General features: G+C 45.4%; 1 protein-coding gene across 1 annotated transcript in view; it reads left to right on the plus strand.

The window, feature by feature from the left end:
- ANKRD60 (ankyrin repeat domain 60) overlaps positions 1-23,618 on the plus strand; it is a 64,030-nt gene that overhangs the window by 38,979 nt on the left and 1,433 nt on the right. The window lies entirely within an intron of this gene.

The raw sequence follows: 23,618 nt of genomic DNA on the forward strand, positions 1-23,618 counted from the left end.
CTTAAAGTACATCTAGAAAGAGGTCAAGGTAGAGTGTTACAATATGCCATCAAGGAATGAGGAATTGAGGAAACATCCCTAAAAGGGAATGGGGGGTATGTGACGTCCTCCAATTATCTTGTGTTAACCCCCTGAGGTTCGCCTCCCCTAGGTGTTCCTCCCTCATACAATCGCTCCAGTGTCAGGATCAGGGAGTGGCTGCTATCCCCTGGCCACATAGGCATCTATAATAGAGGATCAACATATTAGCCTCTTAACTATTCATGAAACTTAGTTCTTAGATAATTTCACGAAAGCGCTGGTCTTTATGCTCTTAGCTGCCTTTAAGATAGTCCCCAGAAATCAAGGTTTCGAAGTGCTAGAGTAGGGGGGGGGGCATACTCTTCACAGAGTCCATTAAGTGCTCCCAAACACACTACATGCCCAGGTTAGTCCTATAGGCGAGGGTATCTGGACTATCCATAGAAAATAAATTCATCGAATTGAAATCCAATTAAATGTATTCATTGAAACCCATTTCCATCGAAATGCACTTTCATTGAATACATTTTGTTGGATTTCGATTAGGGTTGGGGTTAGGGGGTGCCCTTGGGTGTTGGGGTCAGGGGGCCCCAATAAAGAAAATGTTACATGAAGCTGGCCAGTGCCGAAATACTTTAAAGATTTCAGGATTGGACAGCTCCATGTAACGTTTTAACGTGAAAAATAAATGCATTGAAATGCTTTTACATTTAAAAGTACATATCCATCGAAACTTGTCCATTGCTATATTCTATGGACAAGTTCGATGCATATGTACTTTTAAATGTAAAAGATGGCATATCGTTGCATTTTGTTCGATGGATTTTCGTTTCGAGGGTTGATTTTCGATGTAAAGACCATAACCCATAGGCGAGTAACAGCCAAATGCCTCCTAAATGGCAGGTTTTCCCTGACCTTGGTTATTTTCCGTTCCCCCTCCGTAACTTTGACAAATCTTTCCTTGATCTTTAGATGAAGGTAATAACGGATGCTTTGGAAAAGTCTCCTGTGTGTTTCGTGCTAAGGGATTTTAAAGGTCTGCAAGAGTGGGAATGTATATGCACAAGAAGTAACAGCCCCTAATCACAATTGGGGCATACCCTTGACCTGATGTTGTTCTTCTAGAATCGAACCCTATTGAATTGGCCATAAGCATCCTCTTCTAGTAATCCCAGCTTCTGATCTCCAGAATGCTCCCTAAAAAACATGGGAACCATATGGCTAATAGGAACAACGATGGAGTTATTTCCACTCTCAAACCCTATAACTCTTTAACCAGGGTCTTCTTTGCCACCACCTTCTGAATCCTGCAGGTGCTGGACCAAGCCTCACACTCCCCTGAAATCACAAAATCATTCAACACTCGTAGCACTTCCAGCCACCAGGACGATTAATCCCCCTTTCCCAAGAACACAAACCAACTATTCAACAACAATCTGTCAGATCTGAAAAGGTCGCACAGAAAGTTAGAATGTACATGGAAGAACGCATTATTGGAAGGAGAGGGCTGACCTGAAAGCTACAAGCACGCATTCACCAAGAAGCAATCCACATATGAAAAGTGGACGTTTTTTAAGAAAGATTACGTCTGAACCAGAGACCTATTCCCGATTTACAATGAACAAGACAACCCCAGTGCCCTTAATGCCCCCCCAAAAGTAGCAGGTGAGTCTTGCGCACTTCTTCTCACTAAGATTGGCAGGATCAAAGTGAGTATCCCACTTTTCTCTCGAATCTAAGTGATCCGGCCGCGGCTGAATTTACTGCGGCCGGAACGTTTGCATGAGAAAGGTGCAAAGTACCAAATGTTTGCAGCTTTCTCATGCAAACACACATACATACTCACACCCACGACACACCCCCAACCCCAACATAAACATACCCTACTTACATTCTTCTTCACACTGGTTTCCTGCGGCGCCACTTCCCTTTCCCTTCCATGATTGGGAAATGGCGCCGCAGGGTCCTTTTTTTTTTTTTTCTTTCTTTTTTTCTCTTTTTTTACGGGGGCTGCAGGGGACACCCCCGCAGCCCCTGTTTTTTTCATTTTTTTTTTTTCACGGGTTTGCTGTGGGGGACAAACGCGCAGCCCCCGCAGACTTTTTTTTTTTTATACTTACCTATAATGCTACCTACCACCAAAGGGTCGAACTTTTGGTGGTTCGAACCTTTGGTGGTAGCATTTTTCGGACTTTTAGTCCATGCACATTTTTGGATGCGGTCCGTTCGACCACATCCTTCTCTCCCCTCATAGGTCCAGCCCCAGCTCCTTCCACACAACTGAAAGCACTGCAGCAGTTGCCAAGCAAGACGCGCCGCAAATAGTGTCGTCTTAAAGGCTTCTTTGACATAAAACAAGCTCTCTTCCCTGGCGCCTCACCTGGGTCATTAACGGCACCAGCCACTGCCTTCTGGAAAGCCTTCCAGCCCAGGTCCGTGCAGGCCAATAAGGAACCAAGGCATCTATCTATATGTGATTCAGGAAGTTCCATTTCACGAATCAGCCACTCCTTGTTGTTATCTTTGCCTTGATGGGGAGGGTGATTTCCCCCCTAAACTCGCTGTTTTCCCTTAGCTCCCCTCTTCTTAAACCGCACTATCCTTTTCCCTCTGCTCCCTCTGTTTTTGTTGTTTATTAAATAGTTGTTTCTTGATCATGTAATATAAAGATTTACTTCGTTAATATGTTTGTGTGCAAAGTGCGCAATCCAAAACCAACAATCCTTTGCGACTATGGCCTGATTGCCAACATGCTGCTGAGAGTTAAAATCCTGAAAATTACTATTTTCCTGCAATGTACCGGGTAGACTGGCTAGCAATGCACCTATCCTTTGTGTTCTATTTATTTGAGGTAAAAGTACTTCGACCAGAAACACTGTACCCTAGACATCTCGGAAGGCCGGGCTGGGTGCTTCGCAATCGCAGCACTAGGGCAGCGTAATGCAGATGGAAGGAAAACACATTGATGATGGCAGACGTTGGAACGTGACCAGGGGACAATCCATGGAAATGGCGAGATGACGTAGAGGCGTGCATTAGCGCAGGGACCGTTCTCTGCTTGCGGGAGGAAGGGGGCGTGGGGATGTCGGGGGATGGGTTAGCATATGACTTCAGGGAGTTTTTGGTGCTCCTTTGAGAGAAATGAACATTTTTACAATACAAATTATTTATTAAAAAGCGAAAAAAACAGGTGGTTACATGGTGGAAGAATTCGTCGAATACGAATTCGACATATTTTTTTAATGAAGTGTGGCCGAAAATGTATGTGGAGGCCGGGTAATTGTGATACTCAAGATAGGGGAAAGTGGGAGGGAGGAGAGGGGTGCTAATATTTGCAGCCAAATTAAATGACAGAAAAATAAAATGTAAAATGATAAATCGTATTCGTTAATTTGTTTTCGATGTAATCACATAGAACCGGTAAAACTGTGAACGGTGGTTATGATTTTAAATTTCAAATGGGATTATAGTCCAGTCACTCTGATGAAACAGCAGTGGGAGGCCGCCCGGGGTGGCGTCACAATGAAGAGGTTGGGGGGAGAGCTTGAGATTGCAGGGTGCAGTTGCAACCCCTCTTTGATGCTACCTGATAAATACAGGAGATCTGGCATGAGGCTGAGTCCTTTATCCAGTGCCTCCACCAGATGTCAATGATCAGATGCTGTGCCCCACAGGGGGATATTATATGAAAGGGCCTCCACCAGATGTCAATGATCATATGCTGTGCCCCACATGGGGATATTATAAGAAAGTGCCTCCACCAGATGGCAATGATCAGATGCTGTGCCCCACATGGGGATGTTATAAGAAAGTGCCTCCACCAGATGGCAATGATCAGATGCTGTGCCCCACAGGGGGATGTTATATGAAAGGGCCTCCACCAGATGTCAATGATCATATGCTGCGCCCCACATGGGGATGTTATAAGAAAGTGCCTCCACCAGATGGCAATGATCATATGCTGTGCCCACATGAGGATGTTATAAGAAAGTGCCTCCACCAGATGGCAATGATCATATGCTGTGCCCCACAGGGGGATATTATAAGAAAGTGCCTCCACCAGATGGCAATGATCAGATGCTGTGCCGCACATGAGGATGTTATAAGAAAGTGCCTCCACCAGATGGCAATGATCAGATTGAGTGCCCCACATGAGGATGTTATTAGAAAGTGCCTCCACCAGATGGCAATGATCAGATTGAGTGCCCCACATGAGCATGTTATAAGAAAGTGCCTCCATATATGCATTGAAGAGCATTACGGTCCTAACATTATACTTTAACTATGTTGTCCTTCTCTTACCACAAGGCCCAACAACGACCACTGGGGGTTGGGCGGTATGGTATCTTTTTTGTTTTCTCACATTTTCCATAGCTACATTCATGAATAAAGCCAAAGCATATTTGGATGTAGGCGATGCAACCACAAAATAATGATGCAGTCATAGATAATGTTAAGGCGGACAAAATTGGGAGTCTTGTACCTAATTGGATATTTCACGCTTTAGGTGTGTAATCTTCAGACTGTCGCCCATCCCTGCATTGCTGCTTCCTTGAGCTAAAGGAAGCAGCCACCCAGGGTGGCAAAGCTTGTAATAACTTCTCCTCTCTTCACCTGGCACGTGTTACACGATTGCTAGTAAGTAAGCAGTAAGAGTCCTAACAACTGGGACCTGGGGGTAACCTTGCTCGGTCACCCACTTGAGGTCATTAGGAAATACTCCAAAACCCTACCTGTTGGCATTGGGGGCTAAACAAAGGCATCAGTCAGTTTCCACATTTGCTGCTTGTTGGTCACACACCTTTTCCACTCGTAGAGGAACACCCATAAAGATGCACCTTGTAGTATGGGAGCAGCTACTACTGACAATTCCTATCATTACCTCTCCATAATACTCCCGTCCTAATCCGCCCATGGTACCGGTAAGCTTACAGGCACTGTTGTTTCCGGACCGGCATATGCTGAAGCCGCTGTGCCCGACAGGTTGGACCCTGCTGGACACACCAGCCACAGTAAGCAGACCGTCATCGAAGCACTGTGCCGGTGCTTCTGTAATCCCCCGGTGTTACCGGCAAGTCGGGCACTGGTAAATCATTATGGGTCCGGCGGCAACCTGCCGGGAGTATCGGCACAGTTACCGCCTGACTTGTAATGAACCCCAATGATGCCCTATTCCTTCCTTTGGTACCTCACCAATCAATGCCTAGATACATGAGCTTGCCTCTCTCTTTAAGAACCTCTGTCATATCTTGACACATGATGGCAGTTTTCCTGTCGTTATGTTCTTGGATTTGCCCCTCCCCAATAAGGGAGGGGAGGATCTCAGGAAATCATAACACTCCACTCAGGGATTCTGTTTACAAGACCATTCATCTGAGAAACAGCCTCCTTCCTTTCTCGTCCTCACACAATTTCCTCAGCTAGCACCTGCTTCCCTTTTCAGTCACCGGCCCTACAGTCATTTGCTCCGCTGCCTGACAGTCATGCAGCCTCTGGGATACAGCGTCTCTCTTCCAGCTTTCTTGGAGGCCCCATGCTGCCACATACTTCCAGGCACCTGTCAACCCAGTATAGAGCCATCTGGCCACAACCAGACAGCATGATATCACACCAGAGACTACTGACTGGAAAGCTTAACCCCTTCTGTCCCAGGCAGGTTTTTACCCACATAATTCCCAGTTAAATAAGAAACCAGCATTCTGGGCACACTAAATGACATGGATATTACGTTATGGCAAATAGCTAGGTGGAGAGGGGAAGTCCATGGATAGTTTTATAGACCAGAAGAACTTGCAGGAGGCAACGAGTGAAGGTGGCTGAGGAGCGAGGCAGGCTGTGGAGTATTTGGGTGGCAGGGTGATAATTCTGTTAAGGAGAGGAAAGTGGGGGTGCCCCACAAGGTGGCTGGAGCAGTAGTCCAGCTTGCAGAGAACCAAAGTAGAAACTAGGGTTCTAGCAGAGTGAAAGGGAGGCAGGGGCGGATTTTAGCAAATATGCCATAGGTTGAGCCTAGCTGCTGTGGCAGAAGTGGTGATCAACAGCTGGAGGTGAATAGCGAGTTTAAGGAGTACACACAGTTTACCAGCCATACAGTGTGGGTTCAGCAAGTCAGTTGGAGAAGAAGTGGTAGAATGTTGGGAGCAGGGGGTGATTATTCAGTGCCACGCATGCGCATGACGACACCCATGACATCCACTGGCGTAACACAAAATGTGGGGGCCCCCCTGCGAGCCATGCTGAGGGGGCTCCCCCAACTCGGTGACAAATCACAGGTTGTGCCACACTCTGGGCCGGCCTAGATTATCACGATTGCACAATACGCACAAACGTGCTGCTGAAGGGGTATGCCGCACACTGTGCTAGGAGAAAGATATAAATATGTGTTTTAATGCAATATACAGCTCACTTTCTGAGAAAAATTGGCTAAAAAGCCAGGGTGTTTGCAATTGTTTTGTAGAGTAACACCAATCCAATACATGCAAGTCACCAACATGCACAGGAACATTAATGCTTTGCTATTAAAAATGCCATGCCACATTGAAAACATGTCCCACTGGCTGCACACTGTAGACCAGCGTAGACACGTAATAACATTACAGTAAAGCAGGCCAGGCCACATTTAGACATACATAGACTGGTTGCACCAAAATGCCAGTCGAAGTACTAACACTCATCAAGAAGAGAGCACACATTCAAGCTCGGGTCTCTGCGGCCTCTAACAACATGGCCAAACTCATTAAAATCTGCTAGGAACTGGTCAATCCTGTTGCAGTCTCTACCTCTCCTGTTCACTCCTAGGCCCTTTGTATGGCTCTGGCCTCTCACATCTCCACTAAAACTCAGGAAATCCTGTCCTCTATCTCCTCTTCATCTCCCTCTTCCTCTCTCGGCCCCTCTTTGGCCATCTCTATCTCTCCTCCTCCTTTCTCCTCTTTCTCTCTGACAACACCCGACGAGATTTCTAGACAAGTCCGATCTATGAAAGTGTCCTCCAAACAGGTTCTCCCCTGCTCCTCCAGAACCATTAAGGACCATATTGACACCCTCGCTCCAGCCTTGGCCGATTTCTATAATCACTCTTTCGCCACTGGAACATTCCCCTCTCCTCTTAAGCACTCCCTTGTGCACCGACTCCGCAAGAAGCCATCTGACGATCCTACCTGCCCGGCAAACTATTGCCCAATCTCCATCACCCCTTTCCTGGGCAAACTATTGGAAAAGCTGGCCATCTCCCAGCTTACTCTCCACACTGAATCTGTTGGTTGTCCATGACCATCAGCCAGAGGCACGGAAACTGCTTCCTGAACACCCGTGAATATCTGCTCTCTAACCTTCATTCCAGCATTCCTTCTGTCCTAATCCTCCTTGATCTTTCCTCTACTTTCGACAGTCAACCAGGCCGCCCTGATCAATCGACTAAGTGAGAACCTGGGCATCGTGGATCAGGCCCGGGAAAGGCTGACCTCCTTCCTCTTGGACTTCCCCTCCCAGGTCCAACTTGGTCCCTTTCTCTCTGCCACCTCTCTCTCTACCTGTGGCATTCTCCAGGGCTCTATCCTCTCACCCTGGTTTTTCAACCTCTACTTGGCCCCTTTGGCCCACCAAATCTCTGCCTTCTCCTCTAACTTTCAGTGTTATGTGGATGACACTCAGCTTTCCTTCAGACTCCTCTCCTCTCTCGCTCATTCCTGACTGTCTATCTGCGATTCAGGATTGGTATACCTCCAAAGATCTCTGCCTTAATGCGGTTAAGATGGAGATCCTTCTCATTGGGACCCCTGCCCCTACTTTCCCTCTCTCACTCTGGCCACCCACCATGGGCCCTCTTCCTTCGCCTTCCTGCAAGGCAAAAAACCTTGGTGTCATCTTCAACTCCACTCTTTCTCTCCTCACATCTCGGACGTCGCCAAGAAGTCCCACTACTAGCTGCTCCTCCGCAAAGGGACTCTCCCCTTTCTCACTTTCCCCCAGAAGCTCACTGTCTCCAGAGCCCTGTTTTTCTCTAGGTTGGACTACTGCAACAGCCTCTTTCCCAAACTGCTTTCCTCTACTCTCTGTCCTCTGCAACTAATCCATAACATGACTGCAAGACTTATCGTTGGCTTCAGGCCCAAGGTCGTATCTCGCCAGCCCTGAAATCTCTCCACTGGCTCCCGGTGGCTGCAAGGATCAAGTTCAAGACCCTTTGCATTGTCCACAAGGCTTACTGCGGTCGAGGCCCAAACTCTCTCTCCTCTGCAGGTGCCTCCCTTTGGAATGGCCTCCCTCCCCCTCTCAGACTTGAGCGGATCACCTGAAGTTCCGGAAGCAGCTCACAACTTCCCTCTTCTCCTCTCCTCTTCTTTCTCTCTCTCTCTCCCCCCCCTGTTGACCTACCTGACCTACCTGTTTGCTGTACCGACTGGTTGCTTGGCTACCCTCAGAGTCTCAATGAGTCCATGCTCTTTCTTGATAAGTCACCCTTGCGATAGGCCCGGGCCTATCACACACTTAGGGGCTTTAACTGTAACCCTACAGTCCTTTAAGCGTCTTGCACTACCCAGAGCTGCGCTGCCCTGGCTGCACTTACTCAGAGCATTACTGCCCTGTTTTTCCCTCCCCTCTTCCCTGCACTTCTCACCTCCCTTTCCTCTTGCATTTCTCATTCTCGCACTTGCACGATCTGAATGACACAAGACCAAGTAAGATTGTTTGTCTTGTCCTCCCCTATCTTGCCTCCCTTGTCTTGTCGCGCCTAGAATCACTTGTGTACAGGTTATAAATGACTTATATCATATCAGTTTGTCACATATGCCCAAAAAAAAAAATATTATATATATATATATATATATATATATATTTATGGTTAAGTTGCTGTTTCCATAGGAAGAGCACATTTTGGGCGGCTTATAACTTCACTCCCCCTGGACGAATCCTCACCAAACTTTGCAGAAAAAGTATATGGCCCACTCTGAATTATTTAGCAAAGTTTGGTGAGGATTCGTTCAGGGGGGGGGAAGTTATAGGGGGTGTCCCAAAACTTTTTTTTTCCCCCATAGACTGAATTGGAAAAAACTTTGCGCACGGCTACAGCCCGACCCGCTGGAAGGATTTACACCAAATTTGCGGCAGGAGCGGCGGCCTGGTCCCGAAAGCGCGCTTTTGCAAATTTCGTGTAAATCTGTCCAGTAGTTTTTTTTTTAAAATGACCAAAATGTAAGGCAAAAAAATTAGTGATCTGTGTTCGCTTCGCAGACGGACTTCCCTGTTCGCTCCGCGGACAGCACCCCGATTAGCCCATGGCCTTGCGTCATGTCCGCGGACATGCAACGTGTTCGCTGATTGGACGGTGAGGGGTGTGGAGCGCGTCAGATTTTCTGTGGCACCTGCCATCTTGTATTCGCCGTCGACCGCATACAGCGCGGTGAAACGTGGATAAAAAATTGTATTTAGTGCCGTGTGTTGGTGTGTAAAGTGTTTGGGGAGGGTGGGGGAGTATGAGATAGGTTCAATGTTTTGTTTTTTTATGTGCTAGACGTTTTTGTTGCATTCGATTTGTCCGCGGAGAACACGGCTGTTCTGACATTTTGTAAATAAACTAAATGGTGGGGTGTTTAGAGGACGGAGTATGTGTCATTTTTGTTCGCAAGGAAGGTAAAAATGAGCTATGAACACTCGCGGTGTACTTAATTGTTCGTAAATACACAAACTGGGGGTGTCCTCAGGACGCTGTCCGTATTGTAATCTGTCTAGTTGAATGTGTTCTAAGAACACTCGCGGTGTCCCGAAATGGTTGCAATTACACAAAATGGGGGTGTTCTGAGAACGTTGTTTGTATTGTTCGTTGTCAGGGTGAAAGTGTTTTAAGACCACTCCTTTTATCCGCTAATATTACAATTTCCTATGGGCATCAACTGACTTTTTGTCCACTAAAGAAACGATAAATCCGGCTGGTGTGCGCCGACATTATGTGATAATCCTATGACTGGGGCTATTGACCTGGCCGACTTGCTTTTGCGACACTAAATCATATCTCCCGCCCCTAAGCCTGATATTATGAAATCATTCATATTCCCTGCCTCTCTCCGTGACGTTACAGGGTGCGTGATCAAACGCGCCCAGTTCTCTGCAGTCCTAAGTGACTTTACACAGAACCCGGAAGACAACACATATTATGTCACAACACAGCGCGCCACAATTCGGAATATGAAACAGTGATTTGAAAGCAAACAGCAAGATTGTAAATTTTGTAAAGTACATTTATTTGACATCAAATGTTTAGAGAATATTCAGCAATTTGCGTTTGTCTTTGTTGTCGATCCGCAAAAGTTCATGTTGAGGCACGCGATGTTCCTTTGCGGTACAGAGGGTGTTAGATCAGCTTACAACTCAGTGCGCCACAATTCGGAATATGAAACTGTGGTTTAAAAGTAAACAGCAGGATTGTATATTTGGTAAAGTACATTTATTTCACATGAAATGTTTAGTGAATATTCAGCGATTTGCTATTGTCTCTGCTGTCGATCAGCAAAAGTTTATTTGGAGCCACGCGTTGTTCCTTAGCGGTAGATAGGCTGTTGGTTTATGATAAAAGCAGTAAATGGTCCCTCTGATAATCGGAAGGTTGCCATTAGACCACCCTATTGGTTGGTATGTTGTTTGTAGCCGCTAGTACTGCGTAAGGGCATATTGGTCCTTGGCTATTGTCCCATAAAATGGTGAGGGTCATGAAGTTGCATATTTGGACCTGCACCTGGCAGTTGAAGACCCCATCCGCTGGAGTCTGTAAATCGTGACATAGGCAAAATGGGGCCACATACCTGTTTTAAAAAACATAAATTAGTCTCACTAGCCGATCTTCATTAAAAATCATCATTTTATTTATTAGGGCGTGAAACTATTTGCTATCGAAGATAGTGCAACGGAGTATGTTAATAATAAAATATTTTCCCATTCATATAGCGCTAAGAACCGTGAGGTATCTAAGCGGTGCTTATTATTAACCACGGTGTGTGGTGCTCATTTATCGACCACGGAAGGATGAAAGGCTGAGTTTGGCCTTGCCGGAATTCGAACTTGCGTTAGCAAGCTGTGCACGGATGTCAAAGCGAGCGTTGTACTTGCTGTGCCACTTGACAGGCTACAGTGAAGTGGCACAGCGAGTAGAGCGCTTGACCGCCTATAGACCGGCTAAATTATTTCTATTAACCCACCCTGTGTCATCTGCCTTTTTCAGAGCCCTCTAAATGACAGGGGATCAATTCAGCGGTGATAGTGCGCGGTAGAAAACATTATGCCACTTTCAACGAACAAGTTCAACTTGAGCGGTCTTTAATGCTACCCTATTGTAATTATATTTGGTATAAAATAATCTAAAGGGTTACTTACAGTACAATTGCAATTTCCATTGTCTACGAGTGGTGCAGTCCCAAAATATGACTCTGTGTGTGCGAACGATCTTTCGCATAGTGATATAATATATAAAAAAGGTTTAGTTTCATAAATGTCATCTTTATCTTCTCTTACGTTTAGCAACACTCCTTCAAGAGAAGTCTTTCATCACAATCTCTGTCTGTCAAGGTCAAAACACAATACAACCTTATAGTCCGCTTCGTGAGCCTCTCCGGGGCCCGGGAAAAAAATGGAAGCAGCTGACCTTCACTGTGAACGAGCATAAATTCTTACTTTGCAACATTCTGTGTAAAGCCATCTGTAGAAGTTGGTTTTTGCATGCCATGTTTGTATATTGTTTGCATGATATTAAAAAAAGTTTGTTTAAGGGACGTTATGGTTCTAAGTACAGCCGAAAGACCCCTGAAAATCGCAAGTTATGGTAAGCTATGAAAAATAACTCGCGCCACCACCGTGCACTGCTAAGACTAACACCCAGGACATCAAAGATGACATCGCAAATGTCATTGATGAAATCACTGATGACATCACATGTGTATGTACTTTTCATGGAATTTGTGTACTAGGGATTTTTATTATAATGTTGCGAAAAAAGTGTCAAGGATATTGCAATAAATATCATACCGTTATTAGTGCTGAAGACGATGCATTGATATAAATAGCATTGTATTATGGGATTCTATCTAGTATACTGAACTACTAATGGAGAAACATAGCATTGTGTGCAGAGTACAAGATGAAAGTATAATATTTGTAATGTTAATATGTTGAATAATGAAATAATTGTCCTGAAATGTTCTAAAATTCACAAAATGGGGTGTTCTTAGGACGTTATTCGTATTGTGTGATTGCTTAGCTGTATGCAATGAGGGAATGGCACAGAGAGTAAAGTGGACGCCGTCCGTGGACACCGCGGCTGTTCGTGGACAGGGTGTGCTACATCCGGGTTTTTCCAGGAAATCCAACATGGAAAGAAGACTGTACGGATCAGCCAATCAGATGTCGAGGTTGTGGATTTGTGTTGAAAGAGACTGTGTTTGGTGAAGATGGCAGAAGTAGAGAAAGTCAGGGTGTTGGTGCTTGGAGATATGTTTGTGTATGGTTTACAACAGTACGCTCAATGCAGGCATGTTGCAAAGAACTTTGATGTGAAAGGAGTGGAGGCGGTGTGGAGCACTGTGCCTGATTGCAATGTACAGGGAATTGTACAAGTTTGCGAGGATATGGCCACGATGAACAGTCCGCATGTGGTAGTTTTGCACTATGGTGCTTTCCATTTGGGCAACGTCAGAGCCCCTACTTTGTTGGCTGATTTGGAACGCTTGGTTCAAGCCGTAATAAAGATCCTTCCAAATGCGAAAGTAATTTTTTCTGGATTACTACCTAGGGCAATATGGGACAATAGTTCAGTTTTTTGTCCTCAGCAAAACATTGCTAGGTGTGTCATCAACCGAGGCATGTGTGCCTTCATGCTTAGAGCTGGTATGTTCTTTTGTAATAATGAGAATATTGATGCCAGTAATGCTGTTAATTTTAAAGAAGATGGCATTTCTTTTATCTTTTATGGGAAATGCCTTTCTATTTTGGAACGTAAGGGTTGCTTTGGAGAAAGTTATGTGAAGATTTTAGGAGTAAAGTAAGAAAAAAAAAAAAGAAGAAAAATACAAAATAACAGGTGTCGGTCGAGCATCTGTAAAAAAACAAACAAAAAAACGGCTCTTTTCAGAGCCAACTTCAAAGGGGAAATGGGGCACACTATTTAAATTTACATTCACCTCGCTCAGATTTTCGATATGTCCGCGGACATGAAAATCACTACGAGGGGGTTAGTATGTTCTATGTTACATGTATATGAAGTCAGGGATATTATGGTTAAGTTGTGCTACTAAAAACCTATGAAATTCAGTAAAAAAACTTTGTTAAAGGGACGTTATGGTTCAAAGTAAAACCGAAAACCCCCTGAAATTCGGCAGTTATGGTAACATAAGCAACCATAACTCGCGCCACCGTGCACTGCTAACACTAAAACCCAGGACATCAAAGATGACATCACAAATGTCATTGATGACATCACGGATGACATCACATGTGCATTTACTTTTCACAAAAACTCTGTACAAGGGATTCTTATAATGCTGACCAAAAACTGTCAAGGATCATTGGGATAAATATCATGAGCTAATTAGTGCATTAAGCAATGCATTGATATAAATAGCATTCTATTATGAAGTTCTATCCAGTATACTAAGCTACTCATGCAGAAACATAGGCAGTGTGTGCAGCATACATGATGAAGGTGCCATATTCATAATCTTGCCATGTTGAATACTGAAATGATAACTGCTTTCTTATTAGAGTTTTGCGTACTGTGAAACATGTAATAAGTAGATAATAAAACCCACTTAATACATAATTATTACAGACAAAACACAAAGAGACAACAACACATACAAATATGAGTATATACAGGGACAGTGAAGTAAACAAACAAGCAGAAGTAGTAGCAGAAAGAGTTCATAACCTAACTGATTGTCTTTATACAGAGAAATTATTGCTCTGCTTCAAAGCTGCTACTTACCATATGTATGTGTATCACATGATGTGACTGCACCCAAAGGAAAGGAGAGTGAGTATAATGTATACAAATATGAGCATATACAGGGAAGGTAGAGTAATAAAAATAAAACTATGAGAAAGTGCTGATAACCCTAATGATTATCTTCATGCACAGAAAGGATTGCTCTCTTTGAAGCCTGTGTCTTCCGCTATCTATATGTTTCATATGATGTGACTTGACCCTAAGTCTACAAATATAGTACCTTTTCAATTTTTACTTCCTGACTGTTACTGAAGAAAACTATGTGGCTTCGATATGTCAGTAAAGGATAAAAAGGGAGAGCCAGCCATGTGATGTCATCAGTGATTTCATCAATGACATTTGGGATGTCATCTTTGATGTCCTGGGTGTTAGTGTTAGCAGTGCACGGTGGCGCGAGTTATGGTTGCTTATGTTACCATAACTGCCGAATTTCAGGGGTTTTTCGGTTTTACTTTGAACCATAACGTCCCTTTAACAACGTTTTTTCACTGAATTTCATAGGTTTTTAGTAGCGCAACTTAACCATAACATCCCTTTAACAAAGTTTTTTTACTGAATATATATATATATATATATATATATATATATATATATACACATACACATACATACATATACAATGCCGCAGTAAGAAATGGCTAGACTGGCAGTACCCAAATGCCAGTCTAGCCAGGTTATTACACTTAGTAGGACTACTTTATCAGAAATGCGCAGTTAAAAAAAAGTCATAATAAACTGAGGAATGACTAGACTTGCTGCACCAAAATGCCTCTCTAGCCACTAATACCACATATCATGCCTGCTTAGCCTGGACATGGACAACCTTTATGATTTATCGCACAGTTCCATCCCCTCTCCTTCCCACCCCCTACGAACAAACTCCGAAACCAGCTCCTTGGCCCAGAATTACCTTCACACCCCTCTTCCTTGTCCCAGAACTTACATATGAGGCTCCTTGCCTCATAGGTAAGTAATGGGAAGAGGAAGAGTGGGACTAGGAGTAATGAATTGTACAGGTAGCTAAATCGGGCATTACCTCCATGTACCTCTACCTCATCCCAGTACTTGTGTATGAGGCAGAGTGCCTCATATACAAATACTGCCTCATACACCAGTACAGGGACGAGGAAGAATAGGGCGAGGATTAATGACGATTTCAAATAAATAATCAAGGCATTAAACACGAGTAGTAGCGTAACACAACACCATTGAGGTGACTGGGCTTCAGCACTACCCCTCTGAAATTTTGGGCTATGTTGACTCAACCTCGCTGACCTTCAGAGCAGTTGCCGGACAGAACAGGACACAGATGTTAAATGGCACCTGGGTTTCGCTCTTAACAAGGGCCCAACAATTACTAACGTAAAGCATTTCACTGTTTGTACCTGCATTCAAATGTCAAATCTTTTAGGCAATTTAAATCGTGATGTGGGTTTAGTACTTACATACCAGGGGAGTGATTGGAAGGGTAGAGAAGGAAAAAGAGACCGCTCATTCTCACAGCAGTCCATAAGTGGTTGCTTTCAGACTTAAAGGACAGATTTAACTGCTTGTAACATTGAAGCTGTTCTAGAATAGTCTCATTAAAATGCGTAAAGAAATGAGATGCCCGCACACGAATAAGTTTGCCACTCCCCCACCGTCTGTGAAGTTAGCGCCTCTCCCAACATTTGAAGGATTAGCCCCCCGAAATGTAGATTTTGTTGCGCCCCTGAACACAAGCACACACCATTCACCATATAGACACATGCATACCCAGCAATCCATACATTTAAGTGTGCACGTGTTCACCATACAGGCGCACCGAGCCAGGCATCCATACATTTAAGTGTGCACCCTTTCACCGTACAGGCACACCCAGGAAGCCACCCATACATTTAGGTGTGCACCCTTTCGCCGTACACGCACACCCAGCCGGCCATACATTTGTGTGCACCTTTCACCATACACTCACTCACGTCATGGGTTTGAGGGGCGCCCTATTACTTAAAAAAGAAATTGTTTCTTTTTGAAGTCACTCTGACTTCATAATGAAATTATTTCCGTTAAGGACCAAACCATAATGGAAATAATGTCTTTATGAAGGCAGAGTGACTTCAAAAATAAACTATTTCCTTTTGAAGTCATAGGGCTCCTCCAACCCCATGATATGGAGGCCTCCAGCCTGGAGTCTTCCATGTCACGGGGTCGGGGGGAGCCCTCAGACTTCAAAAAGAAAGTTTCTTTTTGTTGTCACTCTGTCTTCATAAAGAAATAATTTCTGTACAGAAAGGATTTCTTTATGAATGCAGAGTGCATTCAAAAAGAAACATTTGTAAAAAAATATTTTGTTAAGCATGTGATGACATCATGTCTTAAGTGATCCATCTATGGGTATTCTGGGTAAAGCTTAGTGTGCTGGGGGCAGTAGTAACACATCCTGGGTGCAGGCCATGCCCCGCGGGCACTATGCGTGTTCTGCCCTTGTTGCACAGATGAAAGCAGTATTGATGGATCATGACCATTTTGATGACGTAATTGATTTTATATGTGCTGTGATGTTTGATGCTCTGAGACTTCTTCTAAGGTTTGCTGCACAACCATTGCGAGCCTTCCACTGAAGCTTTTGCTCAGAATAAGTGCCCCTGGATGAGTGCCCACTCAGCATTTTTCTTTGTTTTATATAGCGCCACTATCACCAGAAATCTACTTGGAGAGTGCTTGGAAATTGATGTTACTTATTACCATCATTTCTACCCACAATGTGGTACTCGGTCTATCAGGTGGGGCGTTCAGGAGGGGGGTGGAGGGCGAGTTGGCCCGTCCTGGGTATCTAATCCATGATGACTGGCATTGTCCTGTTCCCAAGGTGAGCATGATGCGCTTGAAATATCCTCCTGGGTAATACCCAAAAAGATAGAGGAAGAAAAGATCGAATTTGGGATGCCCAATTATCTGTCTTTTGGTATTTGTTTTTTTTTTCCTCCAGACAATTGATGGTAAACCATCCTCTTGGCCTGTAGCAATGCCTAGAAACAGTGCTGCTGAGCTCAGTTCCAGCACGTTCTCCTCTGTTTCATGCAGAAGTCCTGAGAAGCCCCTGCCTGCAGGACATGGCCTATGGCCGCTGAGCACTGTAGCAATATCCTCTTGTCCTGCAGCCATTTTCTGTTGGTGGTGTGCTCCTACCTAAAGTGCCCACAGACTGGTCCTGCAGCCTTGCCCCCCAGGCCCAGCAGTGGTGTCTGCCAGCCTCTGGGAGTGCTGCCTGCCATGCTGAGGTGCAGCGCCCCTAGGGGCCGTGCTGCGCAATACACTTGAAACATTATCAATTGAGCTCGTGCTATTCATGAAGCCTGTGGCTGAGAGAGACATATATGACACATCGGTGGAATCTCAGTATGAATACAATATATTCCAGAATCGTTAAAATCACTCTGTAAGATTAATATGTCAATCCAATAAAGTGAAAGTCGCATACAAACTGCACCTACAAAGTAACATTCTTCCTAGAATATTCAAAACCAATTATCTCGTCATTTAGATGACATGTCAACAGGAATGGCTCTATACTCTTCCAATGGTTGTGTATATATGTGTAGTAATATCCGATATCGCATTCCAAAAGTTGGTAGAAGTATGACATTAAGATAAGGGAGAGGTTTAAACTTTTGTCGTTTGTCAAAGATTGTCAAACATGGCGGATGTTTTTTTTATCTTATAGGGGGATTTTAACAATTCTATAATGCACTGAATTCATTTTAACGTTTCACTAATGTGTGTTATATGCGTTTCTCCCTTTCTAGGTTATATACATGATTAACTCGATTGATGTTTCTAGTTTATTTTGCATGTGTGTGTCTCGTGAAGCGATGTGTGATATAATATTGCTTAGATTTCCTTGAGCAGCTCCTTTTTCTGGTGGCTGCTTTGAAACGTTTGTGGTTTAGTTATTTTCTTAACTCGGCATGGCCAATATTTGTCTATGTGATGGTTAATCCCCCCTCACTAACGTGAGAGGGGGTTTAGATTCTATTAAAGACAAGGAGGCGAGTATTATGCAAACTTCTTTACTTCTGATACCACAGCAGTGAAGAAAAAAAAGTTTACAAATAAATAAGTTTGCTCAACAGAAAGCGAAACAGTACTTAAAGTAAACCAAGGGAATAATCCCCAATCCAACATAGAGGCTAGGTAATGCCATGTAGGCAACCAATGTTCAGAGACCATATAAGTCCTTTCCTCAAATCCCAACTCCTCTTCTGCAGCTGCATCACACCGTACGCCAACCCTGAATATTAAACATTTGTAATTCAGAGAGACGATCCATCACCAATTCTGAGGATCTCGAACCCTGAGGCATCACGAAATTGTGAAGGCATCTTCTTGACTGGACCACCTCACTCCGAAGCTGTATGCAAAACAAAAGACAAAGGGTGGGTGGGATAATACTCACCTTGTTGTCTTTAATAGAATCTAAACCCCCTCTCCCGTTAGTGAGGGGAATTAACCATTATATGTCAAGACAGTCGGCTTCATATTATGCAAGTTTAAAGCCCTTGCATCACATTTGCAACATGAACAATACGTTTGTAGTAAAATGTTTTGAACGTTGATTCCCTGGACCAATCAGTTGCCTTCAAAATGTGTTCCAGACTACTCCCCAGGAAAGTGGCGTTAGAGGCCATAGTGCCCCTAACCGAATGGGAACCGAAAGAGGAAGTGTCAACCCCTCTTCCTTCATAACCCCCTTAATCCACCTGTCTAGCGTGGCAGGGGATATTAGTTGGTTTGTGGGGTTTTCTACAAGGAATGAGCAGCTGAGAGGTATTATGAGGTTGAAGCCCCTCTGTCTTCAACTCAAAACATGTAAAGCATTGTATCACACACAGCTTTGGATCTTCTGGAAAAGCTGGATAAGAAATGGAGGAAATCAAACACTTACTACTCCTGGAAACAAAGAAAGTAACGCCTTGCGGGGTGAACACCTTTTTATCCACATCCAATGCTCTAATATCAGAAACCTGCTTAATGGAAATAAGGCATAACAACATGGCTAGTTTGGAGAAAAGTTGTTGCAGAGACAAATCCTCATTACAAGGCCAAGAGTGAAACAAATCCAGCACCATATTAACACCCCATAAAACAGAATAATTAGCCTTAGGCGGAACATTGATGCAAATATATTTGAGGGCCTTGCGCACCAAGAAGTGTCTACCCACTGATTCCCCTATTACCAAGACATGTCCAGCTGAAATGGCTGACCTAAACTCATTGATAGTTCTGTATTCCTTGTCCTCCTTAAGAAACTACACTAAGAAATTAAGCACTTCTACTGGAGGGGCAGAAATGGGATCGAAGTGTCAAGCCACACACCAGCCAACTCGGAGGTTCCATGCTGAAGAGTGACCTGACTTGGCAGAAGCTGCCCAGGAGTCCTTGATAAGACAGATAGGGCCTCAGTACAACCTTGGCGGTATGGAGTGAACGGCGCCGTAAAAGGTGCCGGCGCCGTTCACTCCGTACCACCGCATTACGAGTTCCCCTCGCGGGACCCGGTAAGCACGCCTGGGAAATCTAGGCGTGCTTACCGGGTCCCGCGAGGGGAAGAGGGAGCAAACAACGGGCCATCTCGTAATGGCCCCTTGTTTGCTCCCATTCAGCCCTATGGGGGCTGAAATGGGAATGGGGAAGGACCGTGTCCGGGTCCTCGGAGGGAGGAATTACCGGGACTTCCGAACTCGAAATGGCCCGATAAATCCTCATTCCGAGGACCCGGACCCCGACGCGATTTCGGCAGCAGCCATGCCGCCAATAGCGGCATGGTTACCACCAAACTCGTAATGAGGGCCATAGTCCTGCGAAAGTCCCTGGAAGCACCAGGAAGAGCTGAAATCTTCCAAACCATAAGGAAGAGATGCCCCTGAAGGACCAGCTCATGAGGGAGACCGGATGTGTCCGTCAGGAGCCGTGGGTGGAGAGGGAGAAGACGAGGAATATCCACCGCTAACTCCAACAGGGCTGGAAACCATACCTGGGTGGGCCAAAAGGGAGTTACCAGAACCAGTGTGGCCACCTGTCTGCACACTTGAACTAGGACCCTGGCTATCATGGCAAAGGGGGAAAGGCGTAAGAAAGGGGAACCGACCAATACTGGAGGAAAGCGTTGGTTGCTAATGCACTGGGATCTGGTCTCCAACTGTAGATCCAGGGAACCTGACAGTTGAGTCTCGAGGCAAAGAGATCCTCTTGAATCGGACCCCAGAGGGACACGATTTTGGCAAATAGAGCTTTGTCCAACATCTAGTCACTCCTGTTTTGGAGATGTCTGGAATTCCAGTCTGCAACAGCGTTGTTGACCCCTGGAAGATAGTCTGATTTCAACAAAATGTCCCATTCCAAGCAAAAATGCCAGAATTCCCTCGCCAAATCCACCAGCGTCTTGGTCCGAGTTCCCCCAAGATGGTTTATGTATCGAACTGCTGAAATATTGTCCATCCGAAGAAGGACACACCAATTCCCCTGATCCATGAGAAGACTCTTGACTGCAAAGGAGCCTGCTAACAACTCCAGACAGTTGATATGCAGCCTCTTCTCTAAACTGGACCATTTTACCGCCCATGGACGCCTGTCCTATCCTGGCACTCCAGCCCGCCTATGCTGCCATCTGACTCCAGAATGACACCCGGAGTGGGACCAAAAATTGCTCTGCCATTCCAGGCATCCATGTGCCTGAGCACCCAAAGGAGTTCCAACCTGGCCTTGGGAGACAGAACCACTAACTGAGAGTAAGACAGACTTCTGCAAAGATGTTTGGCCTTGAGGCGTTGTAATGCCCTATTATGGAGGGGGGCTGGGAAAATGGGTTGACAATATCCCCACAACCCTGGTTAGCTGTCTGAGGGACACCCTCTCTCTATCTTGAGGAGGAGGCGGATTTCCTTCTGTATTTTGGAGCATCTGCAGTCTGGAAGGAGAATATTGCACTGCTTGTAATCTATATTGAAGCCCAGAAATTGGATGCTTGCGCAGGCTGGAATATGTACTACTTTGCATTTATAGCAAAGCCTAATGCCTGTAACAGAAACTGTTTAACCCAGATGAGTCTGAAGAATCTGAATACTCTGAGCTAGTAGAAGCATGTCGTCTAGGTAAATTATTATTCAAATCAGTTTGGACCTGAGGTGGGCCATCACCGGCTTCATTAGCTTGGTGAAGCACCAGGGGGCTGACGAGAGGCCAAATGGAAGGAAGGCAAACTGCCAAGTGCAAGACCCCCATTGGAACTGTAGAAACTCCTGATGGGGAGGAAAGACTGGGACTACCAAGTAAGCATCCTTGAGGTCTATCTTGACCATCCAATCTGCTGGGGGACGGGAGTCCCTGAGGAGATGAATTCCCTCCATCTTGAAGTGATGATACACTAAAAATGAGTTGAGGGCTTGCAGGTTTATGTCTGGGTGAAAACCCTCCTCGGGCTTTGGGACTAGAAATATTGTGCTCAGGAACTGGGAGGCTCTGAAGGAAGCTGTAACTACTGCCCCCTTGAAAACGAGGTCCCTGTCCTCTGCATCTATTAATTTCTGTTTGTCTTTGTTGAACACAAGGCGAAGAGGCAGGGCGAGCTGACAAGGGGGTGAGTAAAACTCTATTTGAAACCCTCTCACCATCTGCAACACCCAGGGATCTGTGGCGAGTGCCTGCCATTTAGGAAAGAACCTGGTAAACCTGCCCCCTAAACCTTGTGGGAAGAAACATTTAAAACATGTGGCAATACCTGGAGCTTCTCTCGCTACACCAGCACCCCTTCCGGTACAACCTCTCTAATGGAACACCCTCTGGGGGTAGAGCTCAGCCTGGGCTCCTTGAGCAGAGGAGGAATTGTGAGCACCTCTTGATACATATTATTGGGGGTGGGTAGCGCCCTGGCAGAAACGGCCAGAGGAGCGGCTCTACCTCTTCCTGCCCTCTCAAAAATGTTGGGGGCAAAAACCTTCTTTATGTTGACCTGAGCCTTATCCAAGGAAGTGAAAGTGTGTACATAGGCCGACAGATCCCTGATAAATCGATCACCAAACAAATTACCTTGGGCCTTAGGATCCACTTCCCCTACCGCCATATCCGCTAACTTGGAGTCAAGGCGCACCAGGAGAGACTTACGCTGTTCCCTAGAAATAGCGGCGATCTCTGTATCCAGACCCGGAGGGCTTGCACATAGACAGGGGAATTGTAAAGTGAAGCCTCTTCTGCCAACTCAAAAATCTGCGTCACAGGCCCCAAAACATCCAACATGTCCTTGCAGCTCCTCCAGTCTTTATCAAACCCCTTCTTGGGATCTTTCCCCTTCTGGGACAAAAAAAGAGACCACAGACTGGTCAATGTCTGTGGTAAGGGCCACTCTGTCTGGGACCACTGGTCTGGGGCACTCGGAACGTAGCTTGTTCTTGTCCTCTTTGGGTAAGGGGCATCTAACCCAATGGTTCAAAAAGGCAGACACAGCATCCGAGGGGTGCCACTCTGCTGACCTTGGATGTTGAATAAGGGAAAGGTCGAAGAACGGAACCCCACTAAAATCCAACAATGGCCCTTGGGATGAAACAACAGGGTCCCCCTTTCTCTTATGTCTTTTCGGAGGAGAGTCTGAATCCTCTGAACTGTCCTCCGGCGATATGGCGGCTGAAGAGGCACTTGCAAGAAGCTGTGAGTTACTTGGCCAGCCGGGAACTGACTGGGACTGATGGGAAACCTCCAATTTATGCTTTTGACCCCTCCCCGGGGGGTGGTGGTGGGGATGGCGGGGTAACCTGACTTGAAGATCTAGACGGACTGAGTTGTCCCAGCAAATGCTTAGATGTTTTGGCACACTTACGGGGAACATGTACTGGCATCTCAGAACCCTCCTCAGACTAAGGGTGATAATCAGAAATCTTATTTATAAGCCTTTCAAAGGATGAGGCCAAAGTAGAATTGAGATCCTGAAGGACATAGTCTTAGGGAAGTCTGAATCACCTGAGCCACAGAAGGTTGGCTCCCTTGAAACCTTACTAACTGTATCCTCCCCCAACCTCTCACTTTTCTTGGAAGGTCTAACTTGTGTGCTGGCATTGGCTGAAGAGGGCCCCTCACACCCTCTGTTAGCCATGACAGCAGCAGCACCCAAATATGGGAAACAAAACAAAAAATAAGAAAGAAACCACTCAATCACTTTTGACAGAGAAAATATATATTTAAACTCGCCCAGCAGGCAAGGGTTACTAATATGTGAACCACGGTCCACACACAGCGTAGTTGCTGACGGGAAAAACACGCTGAGCAGGCGAACGTATTACAGCTGCTCCCCCCGCAGGGTGTATTCGAAAAGCAGCACGCTAGGGAAATGCCTTGCAAAGACAGACGGGCAAAGCCTGAAGCCAAGCAGGCAAAAGCCACGTGTGCAGCGTGGGTGGGCAGCCGATGCTGGGAAGCTTCCCTTATGTGAGGGATAACCCAGCCTCTCTACGCACACTCTAAACAGGTCTGCACACGTCAGGCTTGAAACAGCCTCCATGTTGGATTGGGGATTATTCCCTTGGTTTACTTTAAGTACTGTTTCAGTTTCTTTTGAACACACTTACTTCTTTGTATACGT

The sequence above is a fragment of the Ambystoma mexicanum genome, chromosome 3p, assembly GCF_040938575.1.
Source record: "Ambystoma mexicanum isolate Mex_15411 chromosome 3p, UKY_AmexF1_1, whole genome shotgun sequence".
Lineage (NCBI taxonomy): Eukaryota > Metazoa > Chordata > Amphibia > Caudata > Ambystomatidae > Ambystoma > Ambystoma mexicanum.